Raw genomic sequence first — 10,697 nt, forward strand, 5'->3', positions numbered from 1 at the left:
AGAGCACAAGCATCTAAGAGACTCATCGGAAGGCATTCTATTTTGTTACATTGAAGCATGTTTTCATAAGTCTTTAGGCCCATTTGGGCTCCAAGTATTTTTTTACACTGTCAAATGTCCCCTCAATCTATCAATGTAAAAGCTTGAAATTATATATCGAAACAGTTTCAGTCGCACTAAGTAAAGGCAACAGGTGTAATGCTTTAGTAGCCTAGTTTGTTCTGAGCATGTTTGAGCCTTTATAAAGTGTCATAATAATACATTATATCTGTCAGCTTTAAGTCAAGTGTTACAGGTTTGTCTGTACTTGCAGGATGGTATCACCTAGAAAGTCAGAGGAGAAACAATGTCAAATCAAGTTTTACTGTTCACATACACATAGTTGGCAGATGTTAATTCATATGAGTGTAGCGAAATGCTTGTGCTTCTAGTTCCGACAGTGCAGTAATATCTAACAAGTAATCTAACAATTTCACAACGACTGCCTTATACACACAAATGTAAAGGGATTAATTATAATAATAATAATATATGCCATTTAGCAGACGCTTTTATCCAAAGCGACTTACAGTCATGTGTGCATACATTCTACGTAATTAGAATATGTACATATAAATATCTGGATGAGCGATGGCTGTGCGGCATAGGCAAGATGCAGTAGATGGTATCAAGTACAGTATATACATATATGACATGAGTAATGTAGGATATGTAGACATTATTGAAATGGTGTTATTTAGTGACTAGTGATACCTTTATTAAATCCATTTATAAAATGTATTAAATTGGCCAGAGATTTGAGTCTGTATGTTGGCAGCAGTCACTTTATGTTAGTGATTGCTGTTTAACAGTCCGATGGTCTTGAGATAGAAGCTTTTTTTCAGTCTTTTGGTCCCAGCTTTGATACACCTGTACTGACCTCGCCTTCTGGATGATAGCACGGTGAACAGGCAGTGGCTCGGTGGTTGTTGTCCTTGATGACCTTTTTGGCCTTCCTGCGACATCAGGTGCTGTAGGTGTCCTGGAAGGCAGGTAGTTTGTCCCCGGTGACGCAATGTGCAGAACTCACTACCCTCTGCAGAGCCTTGCGGTTGTGGGCGGAGCAGTTGCTTTACCAAAACGGTGATACAAAGACAAAGTTTGTGAGTGTTTAGGTGACATGCCACATTTTTTCAGCCTTCGGAGGTTGAAGAGGTGCTGTTGTGCCTTCTTCACCATGCTGTCTGTATGGGTGGACCATTTCAGTTTGTCTGTGATGTGTATGCCGAAGAACTTAAAACTTTCCACCTTCTCCACTACTGTCCCAATGATGTGGATGGGGGGATGCACCCTCTTCAGTTTCCTGAAGTCCACGATTATCTCCTTTGTTTTGTTGACGTTGAGTGAGAGGTTATTTTCCTGACACCACACTCCAAGGGTCCTCACCTCCTCCCTGTAGGCTGTCTCGTCATTGTTGGTAGTCAAGCCTACCATTGTAGTGTCGTCTGCAAACTTCATGATTGAGTTGGAGGTGTGCATGGCCACGCAGTCATGGGTGAACAAGGAGTGCAGGAGAGGGGTGAGAACGCACCCTTGTGGGGCCCCAGTGTTGAGGATCAGCGGGGTGTATATGTTGTTTCCTACCTTCACCACCTGGGGGCGGCCCGTCAGAAAGTCCAGGACCCAGTTACATATGCCGGTTTGAGACCTAGGGTCTCAAGCTTTATGACGAGTTTGGAGGGTACTATGGTGTTGAATGCTGAGTTGTAGTCAATGAACAGCATTCTTACATAGCTATTCCTCTTGTCCAGATGGGTTAGGGCAGTGTGCAGTGTGATGGTGATTGCGTCGTCTTTGGACCTATTGTGATGGTAAGCAAATTGGAGTGGGTCTAGGGTATCAGGTAGGGTGGAGGTGATAAGATCCTTGACTAGTCTCTCAAAGCACTTCATGATGACAGAAGTGAGTGCTATGGGGTGATAGTCATTTAGTTTAGTTACATTAGCTTTCTTGGAAACCGGAACAATGGTGGACATCTTAAAGCATGTGGGCACAGCAGACTGGGATAGGGATTGATTGAATTTGTCCAAAAACACACCGGCCAGCTGGTCTGCGCATGCTCTGAGGATGCGGCTAGAGATGCCGTCTGGGCCGGCAGCCTTGCGAGGGTTAACATGTTGAAATGTTTTACTCACGTTGGCCATGTTGAAGGAGAGCCCACAGGCTTTAGTAGCGGGCCGTGTCAGTGGCACTGTATTGTCCTCAAAGCGAGCAAAGAAGTTGTTTAAGTTGTCTGGGTGCAAGACGTCAATGTCCGCGACAGGGCTGGTTTTCTTTTTGTAATCTGTGATTGAGTGTAGACCCTGTCACATACGTCTCATGTTTCAGTTGTTGAATTGCAACTCTACTTTGTCCCTATCCTGACGCTTTGCTTGTTTGATTGCCTTGCAGAGGGAATAGCTACGCTGTTTATATTCGGTCATGTTTCCAGTCGCCTTGCTGTCACATATACTCCCTCTCCGGGCTCTAGGTCATCAGGCTGCTGATTATCCCGCACACCTGTCACCATCATCTTGCGCACCTGCGCCTCATGACATTCACCTGGACTCAATCACCTCTGTGATTATCTTCCCTATATCTGTCACTCACCGTGGTTCTTTCCTCGGGTGTTATTGACTTTGTTTTCATGTCGGTGCGTTGTTTGTGTTTTGTGTTGTTTCTTTTATTTATTAAAACACTCACTCCCTGAACTTGCTTCCCGACTCTCAGCACACTCGTTACACTTGCCATGATTAAAAGCGGTGGTTTGCTCTTTCAGTTTTGCGGAATGCTGCCATCAAACCACTGTTTCTGGTTATGGAAGGTTTTAATAGTCAGTTAGAGTAGCAATGGTCCAGAATGCTACCAGCTTGTGTCGCACATTCAATATGCTGATAGAATTTAGGAAGCCTTGTTCTCAGATTAGCTTTGTTAAAATCCCCTTCTACAATAAATGCAGCCTCAGGATGTATGGTTTCCAGTTTACATAGAGTCTAGTGAAGTTCTTCCAGGGTCGTCGAGGTGTCTGCTTGGGGGGGGGGTATATATGGCTGTGACTATAATCAAAGAGAATTCTCTTGGTAGATAATGCAGTCGGCATTTGATTGTAAGACATTTTAGGTCAGGTAAACAATAGGACTTGAGTTCCTGTATGTTGTTATGATTACACCATGAGTCGTTAATCATAAGGCATACACCCTCACCTTTCTTCTTACCAGAGAGATGTTTGTTTCTGTCGGCGCGATGCGTGAAGAAACTGGGTCGCTGTACTGACTCTGACAACATATTCCGATCAAGCCATGTTTCCGTGAAACAGAGAATGTTACAATCTCTGATGTCTCTCTGGAAGGCAACTCGTGCCCTAATTTCGTCCACCTTATTGTCGAGAGATTAGACTTTGGCGAGTAATATGCTTGGAAGTGATGGATGGTGTGCCTGCCTTCTGAGCCTTACCAGTAGGCCGCTCCGTCTGCCTCTCCTGCAGCGACCGCGTTGTATTGGTTCGGCCTCTGGGATAAGATCCTCTGTCCAGGGTGGAAGTCCGAACAAAGAATCCGCTTCGGGAAAGTTGTTTTCCTGGTCGTAATGTTGGTAAGGTGACGTCGCTTTTATATCCAGTAGTTCTTCCGGGCTGTATGTAATAACACTTGAGATTTTATTGGCTAACAATGTAATAAATAATAAATAAATAAACAAATAACAGCATAGATTCCTAAGGACCTGAAGCAAGGCGACCATCTCTGTCAGCGCCATTGTAGATGTCAGCACAAGCTGCATGATCAGTATAACACGCTACATTCAGGAGGTTGCATATCCTCCACATGGTCCATAATTATTGGCACCCTCGATATAGTTGATCATAAAAATGATACAAATAATGAGTTATATTGCATGCGACCCCAAAAAATGGTAAATTATATTATTTTATACAATTGCTCAGAGAAAGAGACATTATTTGCGTCCCTGTTTTCAATACTCTAGCACTCTCCCCTTACAAGGATAACGACAGCCTTTTTTTCTAATGTTTGATGAGATTGGAGAACACATTGGGAGGGATCTTAGACCATTCCTCGATACAGAATCTTTCCAGATCCTTGATATCCTTTGGTCTCGGCGTATGGACTGCCCTATTCAATTCAAAACACACGTTTTCAATGGGGTTCAAGTCTGGGGACTGAGATGACCGTTGCAAAATTTGGATTGTGTGGTCAATTGACCATTTCTTTGTTGATTTTGATTAGTGCTTGGCATTATTTTCTTGCTGGAAGATCCACTTGCGTCCAAGTGTCAGCCTCCTGGCAGAGGCAACTAGGTTTTTGGCTAAAATGTCCTGGTACATGATAAAGTCAATGATGCTGTTGACCTGAACAAGGGCCCCCAGGTTTAATAAAAGCTAATAACATCAAAGTACAGGAAAAGTACTTTTCTGCATATTATTCTGTTTTTCAACACCAAACCCACCACTTGTGTGGCCAAAGAGCTGTATTTTCATCTGACAACAGGACCGGTTCCAATCCAGGTGCCAATGGTGTTTATCAAACTCCAGGCGGTGCTATGCTATACTATATGGACACAAGGCCTGCATAGCTGCGTAGGGGAAACAAGTTGAGTTGCACAAAAATGGAATATAACGTTGTGGATGAAGTTCAGAATTACACAATTTCATGTGTAGCCCTACAACATCTAAAGACCTGCATCACTATACTGAGAGCTTTGCCGTTTTGAAAAATATGTATTTTGGTGTCAGAGGAGGCTGGTGGGAGGAGCTATAGGAGGACGGGCTCATTGAAATGGCTGGAATTGAATTATTTTTACGGTATCAAACATTTGGAAACCACATGTTTGACTCTGTTCCATGTATTCCTTTTCAGCCATTACAATGAGCATGTACTCCTATAACGCTTCCCACCAGCCTCCTCTGACACCAAAATACATCTTTTTAGAAACGGCAAAGCTCTCAGTAGGTTGTTTTTGGAGCCTTTGTTTTTTTCAGGTCCCCCATACTGCACAATGAGGATGAGGAAGTGATTCGCTGCTTGGAGTAAGTTAATCCAAATAAGTGAAATCACAAAAAAAGGTGTCTGCACTTGTCTATAACATGACGTTTACATGAAAAAAAGAGATTTGGTTGTGAAAAATAAAACTTAGCATTTAACTACCTTGCTGGCTGTCTCCAAATCCACACAGCCAACAACTAAAAAGTTATACTTACACTTTGGCACAATATAGAGACTGGTTAAAGGATTTGTCAACTGTGAATGAACATTGGTTTGACTGCTAGGTGTGGTGTGGGAAATCAGCAGCTCTGTCACTGTATTAACCTCTGTCTGGCTAGAAGATGAACCACCATGTACCACCATCTGGAAGGAAATAGATGGAAGTGCATTCCCTATAGCAGAGAGGAAGAGGCGAAGCGAGAGGATTACTCTGCCCAAAATCTGTGCGAGTGAGATCCGCCCTGATCTGTGTGTGTGTGTGGATGCACGTGGCATTCTGGCAACTTTGAGAAAAAAAACGACTTAGTTGTGCATGTTGTTCACACACACACACACACACACACACACACACACACACACACACACACACACACACACACACACACACACACACACACACACACACACACACACACACACACACACACACACACACACACACACACACACACACACACACACACACACACACACACACACACACACACACACACACACACACACACACGTATACACACATCTGCCCTCTCATTGGCTAGAATGGTCCCACTTGATCCCGCCTGTCTTCAATCGTTGAGGACATGTATTTCCATTGTTAGAGCAGTGACTTGGCTATCTTGTCAATATAATATATAATCTTTGCCTATAGTCATAGCTGCAACCAGTCAGGGAAGACAAAAAATTAATTCAAAAGGATGAATTAGCTCACACTTCACAATCACATGGCTACCATAATTCACAGAATAGAGGCACCTCCACCCTGTAGGTGGAAACTGGAACATATTCTTATAGAGATGTCAAAAAGCATATTGTGGACATTCTGTCACTGAATGGATTCAGAAGTCCTAATAATGAAGATTAAGTATTTCATTAAAGCTTTACATCACAATTAGCATATTACTTAATTACTGTAAGCCTAGATACCTGTTACCTGTGTGAGGGTCTGTTACACTGTTGGACTACAGTGAAGTGATGATATGCTATGGCTCGGTCCTGGCGTCTTTTAAGACCATGTGACCTTAGCAGGAAAAACCACTCTGGGTGATAGGTAGGTATTGTACAGTCTTGTTAACCAGTCTGTCTATAACGAGATAATACTATGTACCATCACATGGCTATGGTGAGACTGTGTTATCTCAGCTGGTCTTGCTGTGTTGGGATGATGTTATGCTAGTTGACAGTTGTGTGGCATTATCAGTGACTCATTGCTACCAGAGAGATAAGCCGGTGGCCTAGCGCACAGCTCTTCCTTGAACACCCGACACCTAATAGGCAACAGGAAGGGATGTGGAATTCCTGCCAGGAATAAGTACTGGCTGACTCACACTCTACTGGGCTCTGGGGTATTAAAGCAAACCCAAAGTAACACAAATCCAGCCTCTCCTTCCTGTACACATTTTTTTTTACACGCTCAAGAAGCACCGGAAATCTGAAGCAGCCAATAGCAACCAATATTGTTTTATTAATTGGTCTTCTTATTATTTGTATACATATCATATTTTCACCTTATGTGCGCAAATAAAGAAGTGTAACATTTGTCTCTTGAGTCACATTGTTGTATGGTGTGTCTACTAAAGTGTGAAGATTGTCTAATCTGACCTCCAGTGGAAACCTTTGGACATTACACCTGGAAAGGTCCAGCTCCTCAAAGTGGATTTCTGCCAGAGGAGGATGGTGTGATGAGCTATAGGAGGACAGGCTCATTGTAATGGCTGGAATTTAATAAATGGAACAGAATCAAACATGTGGTTTCCAAATGTTTGATTTGTTTGATACTGTAAAATCTATTCCATTCCAGCCATGACAATGAGCCAATACTCCTATAGCTCCCCCCACCAGCCTCCTCTGATTTCAGCAATATAATCTTTAAATCAGATAGATTGGGTCTGCATTGATGTGATAGACAGCTGTAAATTGTGACATGCAAGTAAGTTTATTTATAATACAGTACAGATATGACAGTTGGTCATTGTTTTTTGGGGAAACACCAGAGGGCAGTAAAAGTCTACTCAGCAACTGTATTGACAAATTCAATCTTGAGTCTTTTACACTCAACAGATAAGAGAAAAATCTTTGTCCCTGACTGACACCCTGTTCTCAGAAGAGATTATTGAAGGTTCCGACGAGTTCCCTAGTGAGACAGGAAACAGAGAAAGAAAGAAAGAAAGAAAGAAAGAAAGAAAGAAAGAAAGAAAGAAAGAAAGAAAGAAAGAAAGAAAAAGGGAGAGAGAAAGAGAAAGAGAGAGGAGAATGCTTTCCTCTCCATCCCCTGGTTCCCTTCAGTCTTCAGTGACAGCTCCATTAATGATGCTGTTGAATAATTCATTATGCCATGCCGTGGCTCTGATCCTCAATGTTTTCCCTGTTTCCCCCTCTTGTCAACAGGGAACAGCCTGTCCACATTCCGCTCTCTCCTCTCATCAGCTTATAGAGGGGGAGAGATGCTCCTCTGGCAAAAAGCTTGACATACTCCCCCAACTCCACTGTTACGTAAGGCCTGGATGCGAGGACGAGGAGATACCTTGGCCCAAGTTCATCGTCAGACTCGGAACTGACTGAAGCTGCCTCCCAAATGGCACGCTATTCCCTATATAGAGCTTGAGTTCTGGTCAACAGTATATATACAGTATAAGGAATATGGTGCCATATTGGATGGATGCTGAGTCTGACTCTGAACATGTCGGACTCTCTCTCTTTCTCTGACAGACTTTTTGCTTGTTTCCATTGGCTAATGTTCCAAGGCCAAACTCAAAGCAGGTGCCTTGGAATGTTTGCCCATAACATTTATAATGTGTTAGGTTTAGGGTTAACTCGGGAGAGAGGTGTGTAATTGTGAATTAATGATAGGCCTATATCTTCAAATGAAAACTTTGATATTCAATGGTTGTGCTTGTCATTGTTCGTGACTTTCAAATTAAATTATAAGCAGTTCTTTTTTTCTCAGTTGTCATCAAAAATAAGACATCTCTTATCACAGGACATTCTTTTGGCATCATGTAGTGGAATTTTCCAGCAGGCTAAGTATTATGTATTCTGGGGAGCTCTGTATTGGAATTGTAGTCTGTGGTCATGTACTGATAGGGATTCTTCTCATAAATTCCACCTTGTAAAGATTGGTATTTCGCAAATGACTCTCAGTCAAATAACTTGTTTTTTTATATTCTGGGTTATATTGCTCGGTCACACTTGAGTGAATACTTTAGATTCTTGAGGAGGTCCGTATGATGTATTATGCTGAACAGGGAAGTCTAGATGTTTATCAATGTGATGTGCTGCATGAGCAACAATTCAAGTATATTGCAACATAACGTTGGAGTAGAGTAGCTGTGTTACCCTGGGCCAATTCATTTTCATTGCAGTAGAAAGCCATAAATACATGCAGATGACTTTTAGACAAATACAGTACAAAGAAAGTATCAAATAATACAGGTAATATTAATACACAACATAGCTGCTAAGACATTTGACAAGATAATGATGTAGTTCTTAATCAAAGCTTACTAATTCCATTAATCATACTGATACATTTAATAATGGAAACTACTGTACAGAAATGACAGTTTTGTTTTACATAGCACAATTTGAAAAAAATGGTACACATGAAATGACAACAATCATTATCTGGTTGGTCGACCTGATGAATGTAGTGGCTCAACATGCCAATGGATTGACTTCTGTGAATACAACTGGTAGGTAAAGGCTATCAATTCCAGGTATAGTGCCACTCATTGACTGTAAGAAATATATTGTTCTAGTTCCACTTTTCAAAAATTAGGCAACTATTTGCATCAGATTTTTGAGTATTTCCAACATTATGTATTTAAGTATACTGTACTTAACTTTTAGTGTTTCACAAACACTAACATATTATGTCCAGTATGAAAACATGGCTAAGATCCAACTTCATTTGATAAAATCATCCCAAAATGTTATTGTATATTAGATCTACTTAATCTTTCTGTTTAATTAATATCATTGATTGTGTCTTTGGCTTTACACTTGACATTTTATAAATTGTAGAAGGAATTGTTGAGCACATTACTCACACTACTAGCACTAACTGGAGGTAAAGCTGCAAGCATTGTAGCTTGATGTATTTGACCCTGTCAAGAGTGGCGCGGCGTGATCTTACAAACGGTCGAGAATGGGTGGTGTCATCATTGAATGTCAATTTGCCCGACAGTTTTGACATTCGTTCATAATGATCCATTGCAACTCATAGCGTAACAAACTGTTTGATTCTAATAAACAAATGTGCATGGCATTCTTCAAACATGTATACAACATTGAGTAAAAATATTGCAAAGTTAAAACAAACACAATTACCCACAATCCTCTGAAAACAGAGCCACATGGCAAGTTGTTGGAAGAACTTAAAATTCTTAAGTTGAAAGAAAATATTATGAAAACTGAGCAAGTTAACCTCAATCTTCCTTGTCGTTGTTTTTACACACAAATGCTTGTTTAGATCATGCATTCATCTTATGTTTATTTATTTTTGTATTGGTTGAACAAGTGAAGTAGAGTACTAATTATATTCTTAAGTAAAGATCACAACACATTTTCTTTACGTCAAAATAATTATATTTTCAAGTCTAATTTACTAACCACCTAAATCATTTTTTACAGTGTAGCTTTCATCTCTCAATGGAGGACAAAACGGTTGGGTTGTTTAATTGTAGAAGAGAAAAAAAGATTGCCTTGGCAGTAGACACTTCTCCTTGGGTTATTAAGACTCTGGCAGGACGGAGCACCATGGAAACCAAGCACCTCCAAGACAATAAGGTGATTGTTCCCGATGTCTCGAACAAATGTGAAAATTGGGCACACATTTCCTTCCATGTCCACTTTCCCTATTCAATTCTTCCAGCTTAAGTGAGGGCTCGGTGGTTGGTGGAAAGAGCCCCCCCCCCCCCCCCCCAAACACACGCACCACACTCATGACCACACACACACACACACTAAAGAAGTCCATGTAGAACGGGGTAGGAGCCATTTGAATTCAGTCTTAGTGTCCTCTGAACAGTATGCGATAACGCTACACAGACTCAGTAGCCAACACTTGGCAAAAGACACAGAAACAAATGAAGGAAAGGGAACCCAGTACAACTCCTCAGGACTTTATGAACAATCTCTGCTTTATTCCTCTGTAGAGATAAGAATCAGGCCACTTAAATTAATCCTGTTTAGCAGGGATCTCTCTCTGTCTTTGTATGACCTGCGGCTATAGTGTCACAGGGGCACAACGAGTTCCAGGAGAGGCGGCATAGGAACCTTCAATCATCTCTTCTGAGAACAGGGTGTCAGTCAGGGACAAAGATGCCTTTGATGAGGCTGTTCTTCTATACGTGGCAGCCGTGAATGAAGGCTGTCGGCACTGGTAATTAGAGAGAGGAACTATGGGTAACCAGAGGTCACATCCCGCTGCTCCCTATATTAACTGGGCTATGGGGCCATCTCCCT

This window comes from Oncorhynchus gorbuscha, linkage group LG13, assembly GCF_021184085.1.
Source record: "Oncorhynchus gorbuscha isolate QuinsamMale2020 ecotype Even-year linkage group LG13, OgorEven_v1.0, whole genome shotgun sequence".
Taxonomy (NCBI): Eukaryota; Metazoa; Chordata; class Actinopteri; order Salmoniformes; family Salmonidae; genus Oncorhynchus; species Oncorhynchus gorbuscha.